The sequence below is a fragment of the Triturus cristatus genome, chromosome 1_2, assembly GCF_964204655.1.
Source record: "Triturus cristatus chromosome 1_2, aTriCri1.1, whole genome shotgun sequence".
Taxonomy (NCBI): Eukaryota; Metazoa; Chordata; class Amphibia; order Caudata; family Salamandridae; genus Triturus; species Triturus cristatus.
In genome coordinates, this window is record NC_140580.1 from 841,758,678 (window position 1) to 841,775,616 (window position 16,939).

Below are 16,939 nucleotides of genomic sequence, written 5' to 3' on the forward strand. Positions count from 1 at the left end.
CTATTGAGATTTGATAGTGCCCACCCACGATCCTTAAGAGAGAATTTACCAGTAGGCCAATTCTTGAGGATTCGTAGGAACTGTTCCAACCTTCAAACATACAAAAAAGAGGCAACCATTCTGAGCGAAAAATTACAACAGAAGATGTACCCGAACAAAATCATACAAAGGGCTAACAAAAGAGCACGCAACACACCAAGGGAAGCACTGTTAGAGACACACACTAAGGAACAATCAGACCAACTTATATGTGTAACAACATATAACTCATCATCCAATGACCTGAAAAAAATAATAAATAAGAAATGGTCAATATTGACATCGAACAGGCTATCCTTTGAAAAACCCATGTTCTCATTTAGAAAAAATTCCAATTTGAGAAATGCACTGGTACACACTAACTCCTTCATCCCTAAACAAACTAATCAACAGACACTATGGGGATTACCACCAGTAATGGGACACTATCCGTGTGGGTCATGTGTGGCCTGCCCCTTCACTGAACACACTAAAACTTTGGAACTGGGACTTAATTTTCCATGGGAGCAGAGATCGCACACCAATTGTAACTCCGAGTCTGTAGTCTACATGATAAAATGCCCCTGCGGACTCATGTACATTGGTATGACAAGTCGTATGATCAAAGTCCGCATTAGCGAACACAGAAGCACTATACGCAGATCTGTCACTGCCACAAGGCTTACTGCCCATTATCAAGAGAAAACACATAAGGACACAGAGCTGAAGTGGACAGTATTAGAAAAGGTTACCACGTTGGGTAATAACTTGCAGCAAAAACTTCTAGAACGTGAACAACGATGGGTGTATCGCCTAAAGACCCACGAGACGGGTCTTAATGATGGTATCCCTTGGAACCAATTGAATAAATAGATGGAGCACAGTAATCTCGATTAGCACGGGAATAATTCTAAGTGTCCACCTGAAATCTGTGGGGAACCCTCTACAAACTACCATCTCCCTAGTGGGGTCCGTAGTTACCACATAATGTGAGACACTGATTACCTTAGACTTTAAAATAGTCAACCATCCTATATATGCAGCATGTACACTAAAGTAACGTAACACTCCTCAGACACCATTATCCATCAGTGAATATACACTCCCTCTTACATTCTATTCAAGACTGGTCTTAGAATTATGAGTAAGTGATGTCAAAAGATTATCACGGATATCATATGAGCCCCGTGTTACGAACGTTGCTTTAGATCTCCAAGCAGACGACGAAACTGATCGGGACACCAGCCTGCGCATGCGCAGAGAAAATACATCCTAAACTATGTCTCGATCTATTTACTAATATAATAAAACATATACTCGTTTTAGGAATTTAAATGCATAATTTACGAGTGTTCATGTAGACATCTACATTTGTGTACAATCGGAACCACGGTTCCATTAGCGAGCGATGTACCGTTCCTCTGACAAGCCCCTGCTTCCCATTGGCTTCCACATTGGGTTAGAGGTCACGTCTGACCAATCTTGTGCGGGGAACTTCCCCGATCACGTGCTGACGCGGACCTATCCCGTCAATAGCTACATCAACACGGAAGTATAAACCTTCCTAGACCCGTAACACGGCGCGAAACGCCGGGGATCGGGTCCTAATAGGTGGCGAAGCGGAGCAGGACTCTTGACGAAGTAAGTCTGGGATACTAGGATGAATCTCTTTAAATAGAAAAAAAAGAGTTAGCATCAATGATTTTAGATCCCGGATGCCCTAAACCTCATAAGCATGTGACAACTGTTCGCTTTATATTTTCCCTGGGGCTAACGTTAGGGTGTGACTACAGAGCTACTCCATTAGCCCTTCCATCCCCTGAGAAACGAATTCCGTTCGAAATGCGGGTAAGCAAGGATGCAGGAATGAATGTTACTTGCACTGTTACCCATAGAGGTTAAGAGTCACGCATGTTTTTAAGTACTGTGGTTTACCACAGATAAGGTGTGTGTGAGGTATGTATGGGAGTATTTTATGAGAGTCTGTTTTACATTGATAGCATCCACGGTCACGGATTGGTTCTATATAGAATGCGAGCATATTCGCCACCGCACAATATACCAGACACGCCAATTAACTGTACAGAGCCACTAATTGTGAGTGACACAGACTTGGATACAGCTGCACACTATTATGCCTTTTGACCACTAGGCACTTATAGGTGTGGCTCTTGATTTCAAACACGAAATTGAAACACGTCACTATGGAAATACCTTGATGAAAACCGATTTATATGAATTGGATATGTGTTTCTTTGTGTTTTTTCTTACAGATGGATTCATAACGCAAGACAGATTATTTAATCCGTCTCCCATACAAGGAGTAGCTACTCTACCCTTGTCCATTAATAAAACAGAATAGGGAATTCCACCTTCTGTATCCCAGGGTGGTTACATTTGCCCTGATGAAAGTCCTGGACCTTTAAGGCCACAGTGGACTGGAACATGTTGGCACTAGGGTCATAGGACCATAATATTCCTATACATAACCCTACTTATTATTTTTAATCAACCCAGACAGACCCAAGAATAAAGGGAAACCGGGGATCTGCCTGAGGTTTTTTATCTTATAGCCTCCCTGGTTTGCAACTTCTTCAAAGCGCTCCCAACACTGTGGTCGAGCCCACCCCGACTTTTAGGCGTCGGGGTGACCCGATGATGAAGCATGACACCACTAGGGTGTGTGAGGGTAATAAAAACTAAAAGGAATTGCTTCCTTGCTCACCTAGGGGTGAAGTTATAAGTTCCCCAGCTCATCGAATAAATCCATCTTTAGGGAATATTAAAGACCACGACATGGTCAGTTGGAGTAAAATATTGTTGTGTTAATAGTGTTCTGTCCGCCACTGAGCCGGAATAACATCAATCATTTTCCTTACTTGGGCCCTGTAAGTGAGGCATATCAGCCCTGTGTAAGGGTAAATGCACATTAATAACCAACTGCAGGGGAGAGTTTTCTGAGACCATTGTTTTTTGTTTGTTTTCTGAAAACAAACTCCTGCTTTGAGAATATGTTTTCAGAAAATAAATATATTTGCAGAACACGCACATTAAATCTGGGTGCCCCTTAGCAAAGGATCAATACCTTTGATGCAGCTTCCACATCAGTGGCTCCATCGCAGTCAAAGAGATCCCTGCCAGAAAAATTGAGATCTTGAAACATGGTGGATAGTCCTGTGTCAAGGTAGCAAAATCCATAGACTGCTGACATGGCTGACCAACGACCTGACCACCAGGCTTTAAATGAGACCCTCACATTTTGCAGACATCGCAGGGAACAATTTAGTGGTCTACAAAGGCATTTCACTTGGGAGATTAGTCATCTTTTGCAAGAATGCAGCCATAGTAGACACCGTTTTGCGTAATTTATTTCAATTTGCAGACATTTGGGGATACGTAGTGTTTTCAGACTTCTTGTAATTCTCTAATTAAACTATTTAACTGTTCATTAAGCTATTTCTTAGTGGATATTATCATCTTTTGACTTCATTTTTAGAAGGATTTGGTTGCTGTCACAGAAATCTTAAGATAGAGTTTAACAACCTTTGTATGCATCCCACGGTTGTAAGAACGGTGCTCAGTGTGCCAAGCAATCTATCATTGCCTATTTCCGTACTCCCCTTTCACCAACTAATTTTTTTTCTTGTCAAATGATGCCACCCAGTGGTAGCACCCTCAAACTACTTTTTACTACACCTTTGTCTCCCTAAGTTGAAAGGGTATGCTGAGACGTAGGTCCCGGGCTCACTGTGCCGCTGGATTAAAGCTATCCTGGCTGATGTTAAGCTATGTTATGTGTTTTCAGAATTTGACTTGGTCTGTGTATTGCCGTATATGAAACCGGTCCCAGGATGCTTGTTTCCGGTCTAGAAAGGACCTGGCCTGGCAGTTCGGGCTGGACTGTTCCCATGGGGAGCAGGGTCAAGACTGATTTGCGTATGGCTGGGTCCCAACTGGGGTGGCGTGGTCAGCAAAAAACCAATTGATTAAACCCAGATCTGTGACTGCGGGTGAATGTTTGATTTGTTCATTGTTCCCTCCATCATTTGTTCTTTTTACTCATACCAGAGACAGCATTTTGCTTTGCTAAAAGTCATTATGTATACATTTGTACTTTTATGACTGTATGCTAGATGCTTGCCTTGTGCGAAGCTTAGGCTTAGTACAATGGCCTTAAGTTGGTTATGGTGACAAGCCTGTGATAAAGAATATATGCAAATGTTTATTGGAAGTTACGATAAAGGCACTAATCCTGACGTATTTATTGTGAAAAGCATATGTTGAAGTAAATAGGCATTTAAGAGTGGATTGTTATTACTCTGAATTAAAGCCTATGGATAGTTTTTTGGTAAATGTAATCTCATTTAGTAGGCAAGGGTTTTGGTGTTGGTTACCTCCTCTGACAAACCATGGGCATAAAGCATTTATACTTTTAGAATCTTTGTTAGGCCCTCATAGGAGAGATAGCATTTTGCTTTGCAACTGTAATTTTGTATACTATGTAATTGTATCTGTATGCCTAATGGTTGCCTTGTGGGAAAGCTTATGCTCTTTGTAAGAGGCTTCCACTGAATATAGTCATAATCCATTGATAACAGCTACAGGCCTGATTGGTTCACAAGGAAATCATGTTTCTGTTGCCATATATCTGATCAGTTTATTATTAAAAGTTATAATAAACACATAATGCTTGACATATTAATTGTGAAAAGCATATGTTAATATCAACAGGCTTTAAGGGGCGGATTGTGTTAGTTACTGCCTCTGACAAATTCTAGGGGGTAAGACCTGCACGGTAATACTTCTTGCTAGAATCTCTTCTTATGTCTCCCAGGATCTTGTAATAAAAAAATATCAATAAATAATTCATACATCCATATGTATATACATATATATTTATTAATATATATATTCATCTAGATAGTTAAGTGGCCTTTGGGTCTACTCCGTTCTGCCATTGGTATATCTGAGTATCATTCACACTATGCTTTCATCCATGCCAGCGAACTGCAAAGGATAATGGCTCAGTCTGCATAAGTCATTGGCTCTTTTGCCCTGTGAATGATTGCATATTCTTATCATGTGTGTACATCCACTTGAAAATGTGTGTGCTTCAGTATCAGGGCTAGGTGGCCAATTCTTTAGTTTTGCTTTTTCTCCTTTTATAGTTCCACATTAATTTATTTGTTTCTCCTCTTATATTTTAAAGTTTCTGAAGAGGCTACTGCAGCTCTCAAGGCAGTGGCAATGGATTTACTTGCCTGGAGTTCATTTCTTTTACAGTGCACTGAATTTCACTTGGGCACTTCCTGTAAACCAGTAGATCATTAAGGAATGCTGTTTCCATAGTGTATACATATCGTTTTACCGTTCAAAGATTGCCAACATGTTGGTACTAAATTTGGCAGCTATGCGTGAACTTTAAAACAATGAGAGAATATTTAAAATACCTTTGCAAGATCAACACCTGCTGCTGTGCTTAATGTTGCTATTGCAAACATATACCTGCCCTGTTTAGCGACAGCATGTTTCATTTTTCTACTTGTATTCTTTTAATTTATCTTGCATATGTTGTTGAGTTTGTGTGTATTTTATTGAGGTTGTGTCAAATGGAATGATGAGTCAGTGGATTGATGAATTGCTGCACGAGTTACAGATTGCATGTAAATGGCTTAATGAGTGTCTACACACATCAGTGTCACAAAAGTCACTTTTATTAATAATCCAGACATATTGGCATCATCAATACTTGCTTGCAGTCATTTTGGGCCAGCGTTTAGAAGTCATTGTAGGCATCTCCTATTGATGTAGAAGTCTTTGCAGCCTTCAAATGGCTGGGGTTATAACCTTTGTAGGCTTTCTTCATGGTGTATTTTTCCAGCCTTTGTTTTCCTGTAATTATTTGTAGTTTTTTATTGCAGTTAGGAATAAAGGAGGATTTAGGAGTGTTTTACAAGAGGAAAAGGCAGTATATTCGCAATAGAAAGCTGGCATTCGTATGAACATTAGTCCTTAGGAGAAAGCAGGATTGCAGATTCTGCCAATATTAGGAAGTTACAGTTTAATTTTCCTTTTAACAGGTTGCCAAAAACAATACAAAATCAAACAATGTACAATACTCCCTACTCCCCCTGAATCCATGCTTACCTCCTGTGTGTGCGGCTCACCTGGGGGCACCCTCTTTCTTCTCATACATGCGGCCGGCCCGGTCGCGAGCTGCACTGCCGCTGATGAGAGCGGATCCGTTGCTGATAACTTTGGTGAATACGGAGCGGGAATTGTGTGGTGGTATTAGAGGGAGTACCTGGCTGAGCAACCATACGAACTATCTACACTGCAGCCTGCCATGCGGCCCACTTGGGTAACGGCGTTTGGACTTCCAGTCCCAGAATTCCTGCTATAGGCTCACCTGAGCGTGCTTGTTAATAGAAATAAAAGAAGGTCTGGAAGTGATGCCTCGCTGGTGGTTTGTAGAGCTGAACCCCTTGATGAAGAGCGTCTGCTCGAAACGCGTCGGGGACGCGATGGACTCTCCCTACTCCCCCTGAATCCATGCTTACCTCCTGTGTGTGCGGCTCACCTGGGGGCACCCTCTTTCTTCTCATACATGCGGCCGGCCCGGTCGCGAGCTGCACTGCCGCTGATGAGAGCGGATCCGTTGCTGATAACTTTGGTGAATACGGAGCGGGAATTGTGTGGTGGTATTAGAGGGAGTACCTGGCTGAGCAACCATACGAACTATCTACACTGCAGCCTGCCATGCGGCCCACTTGGGTAACGGCGTTTGGACTTCCAGTCCCAGAATTCCTGCTATAGGCTCACCTGAGCGTGCTTGTTAATAGAAATAAAAGAAGGTCTGGAAGTGATGCCTCGCTGGTGGTTTGTAGAGCTGAACCCCTTGATGAAGAGCGTCTGCTCGAAACGCGTCGGGGACGCGATGGACTCTCCCTACTCCCCCTGAATCCATGCTTACCTCCTGTGTGTGCGGCTCACCTGGGGGCACCCTCTTTCTTCTCATACATGCGGCCGGCCCGGTCGCGAGCTGCACTGCCGCTGATGAGAGCGGATCCGTTGCTGATAACTTTGGTGAATACGGAGCGGGAATTGTGTGGTGGTATTAGAGGGAGTACCTGGCTGAGCAACCATACGAACTATCTACACTGCAGCCTGCCATGCGGCCCACTTGGGTAACGGCGTTTGGACTTCCAGTCCCAGAATTCCTGCTATAGGCTCACCTGAGCGTGCTTGTTAATAGAAATAAAAGAAGGTCTGGAAGTGATGCCTCGCTGGTGGTTTGTAGAGCTGAACCCCTTGATGAAGAGCGTCTGCTCGAAACGCGTCGGGGACGCGATGGACTCTCCCTACTCCCCCTGAATCCATGCTTACCTCCTGTGTGTGCGGCTCACCTGGGGGCACCCTCTTTCTTCTCATATATATTTATTAATATATATATTCATCTAGATAGTTAAGTGGCCTTTGGGTCTACTCCGTTCTGCCATTGGTATATCTGAGTATCATTCACACTATGCTTTCATCCATGCCAGCGAACTGCAAAGGATAATGGCTCAGTCTGCATAAGTCATTGGCTCTTTTGCCCTGTGAATGATTGCATATTCTTATCATGTGTGTACATCCACTTGAAAATGTGTGTGCTTCAGTATCAGGGCTAGGTGGCCAATTCTTTAGTTTTGCTTTTTCTCCTTTTATAGTTCCACATTAATTTATTTGTTTCTCCTCTTATATTTTAAAGTTTCTGAAGAGGCTACTGCAGCTCTCAAGGCAGTGGCAATGGATTTACTTGCCTGGAGTTCATTTCTTTTACAGTGCACTGAATTTCACTTGGGCACTTCCTGTAAACCAGTAGATCATTAAGGAATGCTGTTTCCATAGTGTATACATATCGTTTTACCGTTCAAAGATTGCCAACATGTTGGTACTAAATTTGGCAGCTATGCGTGAACTTTAAAACAATGAGAGAATATTTAAAATACCTTTGCAAGATCAACACCTGCTGCTGTGCTTAATGTTGCTATTGCAAACATATACCTGCCCTGTTTAGCGACAGCATGTTTCATTTTTCTACTTGTATTCTTTTAATTTATCTTGCATATGTTGTTGAGTTTGTGTGTGTTTTATTGAGGTTGTGTCAAATGGAATGATGAGTCAGTGGATTGATGAATTGCTGCACGAGTTACAGATTGCATGTAAATGGCTTAATGAGTGTCTACACACATCAGTGTCACAAAAGTCACTTTTATTAATAATCCAGACATATTGGCATCATCAATACTTGCTTGCAGTCATTTTGGGCCAGCGTTTAGAAGTCATTGTAGGCATCTCCTATTGATGTAGAAGTCTTTGCAGCCTTCAAATGGCTGGGGTTATAACCTTTGTAGGCTTTCTTCATGGTGTATTTTTCCAGTCTTTGTTTTCCTGTAATTATTTGTAGTTTTTTATTGCAGTTAGGAATAAAGGAGGATTTAGGAGTGTTTTACAAGAGGAAAAGGCAGTATATTCGCAATAGAAAGCTGGCATTCGTATGAACATTAGTCCTTAGGAGAAAGCAGGATTGCAGATTCTGCCAATATTAGGAAGTTACAGTTTAATTTTCCTTTTAACAGGTTGCCAAAAACAATACAAAATCAAACAATGTACAATATTAGGCCATGCTTAACAGAACCATCAGGGTCGTAAGAGCTTTGGTAATCCAGTGGAAGATCACCCTTGAAGAAATCATCTTAGACATTATTGCTTCTGGTCTATTTTTAACATCTGTAAACATTTGTTTACATCGCTGAGAATAGAGTACCAACTCTTTGGAGTGCTCCCTGAGAACAATTGTGCAACAATTCTTTGTTTCTTGAACATGAGGAGTTCCAGGAGCATAGAAAGAGTGCAACAGGTGGTTCATTTTTGCCACAGGTATTTTGGGGTACCAGATTGCAAGGTTTTGTGACTGATACATGCTATTTTGTAAGAACTGCAAACTTCAATAGAAAACCAATTCAGGAAAATGAGGCTAGGGGAGATGTGCTAATTCCAATCTAGTTGTACATTGGTTGGAACAGTGTCACAACATTGCCCAATTTCGTTTTTTGGTTCTAGAAGTTTTGAAACCTAAGGAGGTATCAGTGGAAGACACATTTACAAAAAGAAATCCAGTGGATTAAAAACTAGACACCATGATGCCCCTGGGATTAAATGATAAACTAGGCATGAGTTGTTTTTTGTGACGCAATTCGACACACAAAACTCACTAGTTAGTCACAGTCAAGATCGCTGTTGTGAAAGTTAATTGAATTTACAGTAGTCAGGTGTTCATGCATTCAGAACATACTTGGGGGCATATCAACAAGGGCTTTATCTCTGCTTTTTTGGCTTTAAAAGCCAAAAAAGCAGAGATAAAACTAGCACCCTATCAACAACAGGGTGCTAACACGCAAATTTGCATGTTAGCACCCTTTTACTCTACGCTTCCCCTTGCATCTCTAATGAGATGCAAAGGGGGCGTTCCAGAGTAAAATAATAGGAGAAATGTCGCTAAGCGACATTTCTCCTATTATCAAGAATGTCGCTAACCCTGTTAGAGACAAAAAAAGCAGCGCTGACCGCGGTTAACGCTGCTTTTTTACGTCTGCTAATTTTCAGACTTAGCCATGACATCCTATGGAAGGAGGATATCATGGCTAAGTTTGCCTGTCCCTATCAACAAGGTAACGTGTGATTATCGCTGGGTTTCCAGCGATAATCTTACGTTAGCCTGTTAGCGTGTAGATTTTTATCGCTATTGAGATAAGCGTTGCTAATAGCACGCTATCTCAGCGATAAAAATTCACGCTAGCCGGCGATAATTATCCTCACGCTAAGAGCGCTGAGTGATAATTATCTGTAAATGCGACAATATCCCAGCAGGATATACTGAAATTATTTAAAAAGGTATGTACAAGACATTACAAGGAACAAAAGAGAGGAAACTCAAAGTTATTTTTTCAAAAGCGCCAATCGGCGTCATATATTTGGATAGATCAAAAGAGCACAATAGGGTATCAAATACTCTGGCAACCCTAGTGAAAAAGTGTACAAGGTGCTCGTGCTAGTGAAACAACGGCGCTAGTGACAACGTGAAAAAACAACACAACAGCCGGCGCATGAAGGCAATATATACAATAGAGGGTCCATATAACAATTTACTCGATAGTAAGATTGGTAATTTTCTTTTTCAAATGAACCAGGTTTGTGTGCGCCAAGAACGTTTAGGCTGGTGGGTAATGGTCAACGGCGTTTCGATCCTGCCAATTTAAGGATCATCATCAGGACCTGGGTTGCTTAAATTGGGAGTGCTCTGTAAAGAAATAATTAACGAATCAGAGCGGCGGCCAGGAGACAAGAAAAGGGGAGAGTGTGGGCAAGACAATGCCAAGAGGGATGAGGCATGTAAAGGAAAGAGGGGGGATGGGGGGGGGGGAGGGGAAGAACGGAGAAAAGGGGAGAAAGGGAGGCGGGACGGGGAAAAGGGAAAAGATAGAAGTGGAACAGGCAATGACTAGAAGCCTACCTTGTGCATGGGGAGAGGGCTGAGTGTTCAGCAATAGGTGAATATGAATGTGGAGGGCATGGGGAGGATGTCTCCCTCGGAAAGCTGTGGAAAGGGAAGGATAAGAGAAAAGTTAGAAGGAGGGGTGGAAGTAAAAATACAGAGGAAACGGAGGCGGCAAGGCTAGATGGACTCACCGAAGTAAAAAGGAACTTTGCGGGAAAAGCAACCGATGCAGGGGGAGGACCGGTATGCAGCCTAAGAAAGGGGGTAGAGAGGGGGGCAGAACGTTACCGGCTGTACAGTGGGGATGTGACTACGAACGATCAAATGACTATTAGAAGCTTACCCAAAGTAGAATGGAGCCGCAGTCAAGGATCTGGTCGCGTAGTTGAATGGCGATCAACAGCAATTCAGGAGTGAATCCAGAACGGGAGAGAGGACTAGAGGAGCCAACTACATGTGCACCACCTAGGTCGATTAGTGACAGTGAGACGAGCAACGGAGCTGCCTAAATGAAGGCAGACTGGGCGTGACGCGGAGCCGTCGTCTATTGGACGGTGCTAACGGGAGGCGGGGAATGAGTCAGCGTTCTGGTAACAAAGGTGGTGGGAATGCAGCCCGGTTGCTAAGGACGCTAAATGGACGGGAAAAAGGTAGAAGAAAGGGAAGAGTTGGACGGGGTCGCTGGGGATAGAACCAGCATGGTGACGGACAGGGAAAAAGGCAGAAAGGGGGGCAGACAAGGGGGAAGAAAAGGGGGGGGGGGGGAAAGGAGAGATTGGTTTTGCGGATAAAGGGAAGGAACAAGAGGAGGTAAAGACTGACCTTAACACCACCACAGTTATGTAAACAATAATGCAGGAACAAACATCATGGAAATAGAAATCAATTCATTAGTAGAAAAACAACAAGGTTAAAAATATGAACTACCATTCAGAGACAGAGGGCAAGGGATTTCAGGGTCTGTAAGGACATCGGACAAAGGATCCGGGAGGGTAGAGTAACAAGGTATGGTATGGAAGGTGTATAGGAAGGGTTGCATATCAGGTAGTGTAATGAATGGTACCATTCCACTCATCAATCGTGTTCAAGCCATGGTGTACGGAGTTACAACGAGTTATCCATTTGCATTCACTTTTGTCAAGGAGAGCTTGAAGGTTTCCACCTCTGGGTGGCAGGCGGGGCTGCTCAATAACTTGCCATTTCATGTCCAGAGCATCATGATTTTGTTCCAGATAGTGTGAGACCAAAGGTGCTGTAATGGTTTTACAGTTAATTCTGCTCTTGTGTTGGATGATCCTTTTCTTAATCATCTGAGTAGTTTGTCCAATATAGACTAGATGACAAGGGCATTCGATGGCATAGATCACATTTTGTGAGTGGCAGTTGGTAAATGTGTTCAGGGTATGTGATTGGTTGTTGAACTTAAAATCTTTAGTGTTGGTTGTTAATTCGCATACGCTACAAGATTGACATTTGTAGTGGCCCAGTATGGGTGGTAAACCCCAACTCGAGGTGATGGTATTGGTGGTGGTCGATTTATTGGGCCAGGTGATGGCGTGGACAAGATGGTTCGATAAATTGTTGCCACGTTTGTATGAGAAGAGTGGCGGTTCTTGGAAGGATTTGTTAGTCCGCAGCAATGTCCAATTACGAGTAATAATTTTCTTGACCTGGTTACTACTCGGACTGAACTGAGAGACAAATGGAATCCTGGAATTGGTTTTCTTAGGTTGAGGTGTAAGTAAAAGATCACGGTGGCAGTACCATGCCCTCTTTCGTGCCCGTGAGACCAATTTTCGTGGGTAACCTCTGTTTGTAAGTTTCTTGCATAGGACTTCCGATTCTCTGAAGTAATCTCTGCGCCACTTGCAGTTTCTTCGAATCCGAATGTCTGCCCCCCTTTCTGCCTTTTTCCCTGTCCGTCACCATGCTGGTTCTATCCCCAGCGACCCCGTCCAACTCTTCCCTTTCTTCTACCTTTTTCCCGTCCATTTAGCGTCCTTAGCAACCGGGCTGCATTCCCACCACCTTTGTTACCAGAACGCTGACTCATTCCCCGCCTCCCGTTAGCACCGTCCAATAGACGACGGCTCCGCGTCACGCCCAGTCTGCCTTCATTTAGGCAGCTCCGTTGCTCGTCTCACTGTCACTAATCGACCTAGGTGGTGCACATGTGGTTGGCTCCTCTAGTCCTCTCTCCCGTTCTGGATTCACTCCTGAATTGCTGTTGATCGCCATTCAACTACGCGACCAGATCCTTGACTGCGGCTCCATTCTACTTTGGGTAAGCTTCTAATAGTCATTTGATCGTTCGTAGTCACATCCCCACTGTACAGCCGGTAACGTTCTGCCCCCCTCTCTACCCCCTTTCTTAGGCTGCATACCGGTCCTCCCCCTGCATCGGTTGCTTTTCCCGCGAAGTTCCTTTTTACTTCGGTGAGTCCATCTAGCCTTGCCGCCTCCGTTTCCTCTGTATTTTTACTTCCACCCCTCCTTCTAACTTTTCTCTTATCCTTCCCTTTCCACAGCTTTCCGAGGGAGACATCCTCCCCATGCCCTCCACATTCATATTCACCTATTGCTGAACACTCAGCCCTCTCCCCATGCACAAGGTAGGCTTCTAGTCATTGCCTGTTCCACTTCTATCTTTTCCCTTTTCCCCGTCCCGCCTCCCTTTCTCCCCTTTTCTCCGTTCTTCCCCTCCCCCCCCCCCCCCTCCCCCCTCTTTCCTTTACATGCCTCATCCCTCTTGGCATTGTCTTGCCCACACTCTCCCCTTTTCTTGTCTCCTGGCCGCCGCTCTGATTCGTTAATTATTTCTTTACAGAGCACTCCCAATTTAAGCAACCCAGGTCCTGATGATGATCCTTAAATTGGCAGGATCGAAACGCCGTTGACCATTACCCACCAGCCTAAACGTTCTTGGCGCACACAAACCTGGTTCATTTGAAAAAGAAAATTACCAATCTTACTATCGAGTAAATTGTTATATGGACCCTGTATTGTATATATTGCCTTCATGCGCCGGCTGTTGTGTTGTTTTTTCATGTTGTCACTAGCGCCGTTGTTTCACTAGCACGAGCACCTTGTACACTTTTTCACTAGGGTTGCCAGAGTATTTGATACCCTATTGTGCTCTTTTGATCTATCCAAATATATGACGCCGATTGGCGCTTTTGAAAAAATAACTTTGAGTTTCCTCTCTTTTGTTCCTTGTAATGTCTTGTACATACCTTTTTAAATAATTTCAGTATATCCTGCTGGGATATTGTCGCATTTACGAGTGATAATTATCGCCGGTTGTTGTTGATATGCCCCATAGTTACTCCAATGGGGAGTGTTAGATTCAAAATCATATGAAAAATTGGGTTGTATAATGTATGGTCACACATTGGACTGAATGAATTTCAGGCAGCTTACATGTTTACTCCATGCATTCATTGTGTTCTAACTTGAGTTGTTGGTGTAAAGATACTTCTGTATTGTAATCAGCACAAGCTTTAATGTGTATATGTTTATTTTTTTATATATCCTTATGTTTGTTTGTGTATTACAACTTTGTTTATTATGATTGAACTTAGAACCTGTGTAACACAAATGACATTCATATTCACTTCAAGATGCCCCACATAGGAATCCATAAATTCTTGTGTGTTGATGTGACATCCTGTAAGCACTAGATGCGATTGGGCATGGGAACCTAGGTGAGCACCAGTGGTTGATTTAGAGCACTCACAAGAACTGTGCTTATTTCACAATGATTTTTCAACTCTGTTTTTTGAGTCACAAGATCTAAGATGTGATAAAGATTTATCTTATTTTAAGATGGCCAACATAGAATTTCCAGAATAATTTTACGCAAAACTAATAGTGTAGTTGTCAAGAGTTTTTTTTTGGGGTGAGGGTCACCCAGTGAGCATTCAGTAAAAGGAATGCAGTATTAACTTAGCATTGTGTGAATTTATTATACACAAGGAATTAGTACAAGTCTAAGATAGCCGCCGCATTCGTTCAGATTTCGCACAAGGTTTTGGTTTAGAAGGAGCATGGTTGGCGAGCGCTGTTAAAGCACCTTTTCTCGTACATGTTAATTTAACACTCTGTGTGAAATCGGTGAAGAACAAAACCAGTTCTCCTGGGCGCGGATAATTTTGAACCCAACTGGGTAAGCTCTACTAGAGAATTTCTTGTAGAGTATGAGTACACTATGTTAAAGAATTATTTTTCGCTAGATTTTAGCATTATTTGATTGTTTTGTGTTGTAGGTGCAGTTTAAAGACACACTCTGGGTATTTAGCAAGAAATGCGAGGTATGATGGTTTGGTGTATGTTTGGCCAGGTGCATGGGCAGAGAAACAGTGATAATTTACTCATTTGGTTTATATATTTCACACAGATTTTTCACTTTTAAGGTTGTGGTCTTATTGGTAGTAACCGAAGACTCCGTCTTTAAAGTGAGTAACTTCAAATTTGAATGTATGGTAATTGGTTGGAGAGTTGGTGAGTTCATGGATGCTTACATATTAGTTTTGCTGATTGTTGATAATCAATGCGGACATTAATCACCAGCAAATGTTCACATGGTTGAGGTCGTAGTGAGGGCCTGCAGTTGACTCACGGTGATGTAGGGAGCTATTGGTAGTCATAGAAGTTGTAGGTAGCGATTTCTGATAATGTTTATATTTTTGTTTACATTTTTTAGAGGCATCTGAAGAAGGGACCCTGGATGTCCCGAAATGCATAGGGCAACATATGGATAAAGATGGAGTCAAGTCAAGAAACATTGATTCCTTATGTTACTTTGTATTATGATTGCTTTATTGTATACTTGAAATAAGTGATAAAATGGAAAAACCACATGAGATTTTGTGTATTTAAAGAAACATTTAATACAACAAGAAAGAAAACAAATGGACTGATGATTATTTGTATGTAATTTGCTTCTATTCAAATGTAAAGTTGCAATTGAAATTGTTGATATAAATACGGCTGTGCACACAGTTACTCAGGTGCACGTTTACTTGAACAGTTAAACATGAATGTAACCCTGCCCTGAGTGATCCAACATTATGTAGTACCTGGTATTCTGATTTATTTTGCTACATTCTCATGCTGATCCAGCTTGTGCACAAAGGCCTAGGCTGCCCTTTCACTCTGAGGTTCACAACCTGGATCTAAGATCAGGATGGACATCTGAATTGTGCATAAACAAAAGGGACAAGTCCTTTTATGAGGTAACTGTGGTCAAAAGATCCTTGCCACTACCTTCAATAGAAAGGAGTGCAAACAACTGTAGGTAGTTTTTAGGAAACCCCTCACCCACCTACCTGGTAGGTGGCATGCTTCATCATCGGGGCCCAGCTGGATCACCTAATGTAATCCAGCTGTGCTTCAACGCCTGAGTTACAGCGGAGCAGGTTGTTTGTGAAAGAAAGTGAAGTGATATGTGAAGTGCAGTTATGAGTTAAAAATGTCTCTAGGAATAACCCTTATGAAAGTTTTAATGAGAGGGTCCTAGGATATATGTAAAAACAACATCGGGATCTCTAAGAGGTCTAGTATGTACCTCGGTATCCCTTTGATTTTAGGTCTACTAGTTTCAGCCTTTGGATTAGATCATAAGGCTTTCGTCAGGACCAAATTAGTGAGTGACCAAAAAGGCAGCCACGTGGGTGTAAATATCAGCACACACCCTAAAGTATGCTGTGAGTGTAGTGGATTGTGGTGTTACTCACCAATCCTCTGGTCTGAGTACTTAAACTCTGAGTGTGTTATGCCTCATAGATCCGATCGGTCTCTGCTGTACCCCATGCTGACCGTCTGTCAGGGGAAAAGAGGCTGTTTGACCTACGCAGCCAGTCGCACAACAGCGGATCCGACTCCTCCAGCCGATGGGTTTCACAACTATTTATTAGCAAGGAACAAGATTAATATATATATATATATATATAATCACAGTGTTTTGCTAATTACTTTGGCATTGTTTGATGAATCGTCACAAAACTTTCCCAATAAAAGGTTCATCCACCTCAGCTCCTCCATGGAACATTTTCGGGTGATCTATCAAGTGGGGGCCAAGAGAAAGGGGTTCCCAAAACACGTTTTCCATATGCTCTTTTCCATAGGAAAACTGAACAGCGCTGCAGCCAAAAATCTGAACGGAATTACACAAAATTTGACAGAAAACTAGACCTTTACCCAGAAAATGTGCTTTTTCGTGATTTGCTGTAGATATCCAGTTGCACTGGAGTACCTCCAAACTGGCAGATCAAAAGATAACAATCTTATTGGGTACTGTCAACATTAACACAGATGTTTGGCAGCCGTTTTAATACTCTGGAACTCAGCCCCGCCGGTCCTGGAAAAACACAAACAAAAAAC

General features: G+C 42.5%; 1 long non-coding RNA gene across 1 annotated transcript in view; it reads left to right on the forward strand.

Moving 5' to 3' along the window:
* The window catches only part of LOC146868124 (uncharacterized), a 55,667-nt gene extending 40,254 nt beyond the window's left edge, over positions 1-15,413 (forward strand). Inside the window, exon 3 of the long non-coding RNA XR_014962417.1 lies at positions 15,261-15,413. This is a non-coding gene — a long non-coding RNA (uncharacterized LOC146868124). The remainder of the gene's footprint in view (positions 1-15,260) is intronic.
* The last annotated feature ends 1,526 nt before the right edge of the window (positions 15,414-16,939 follow it).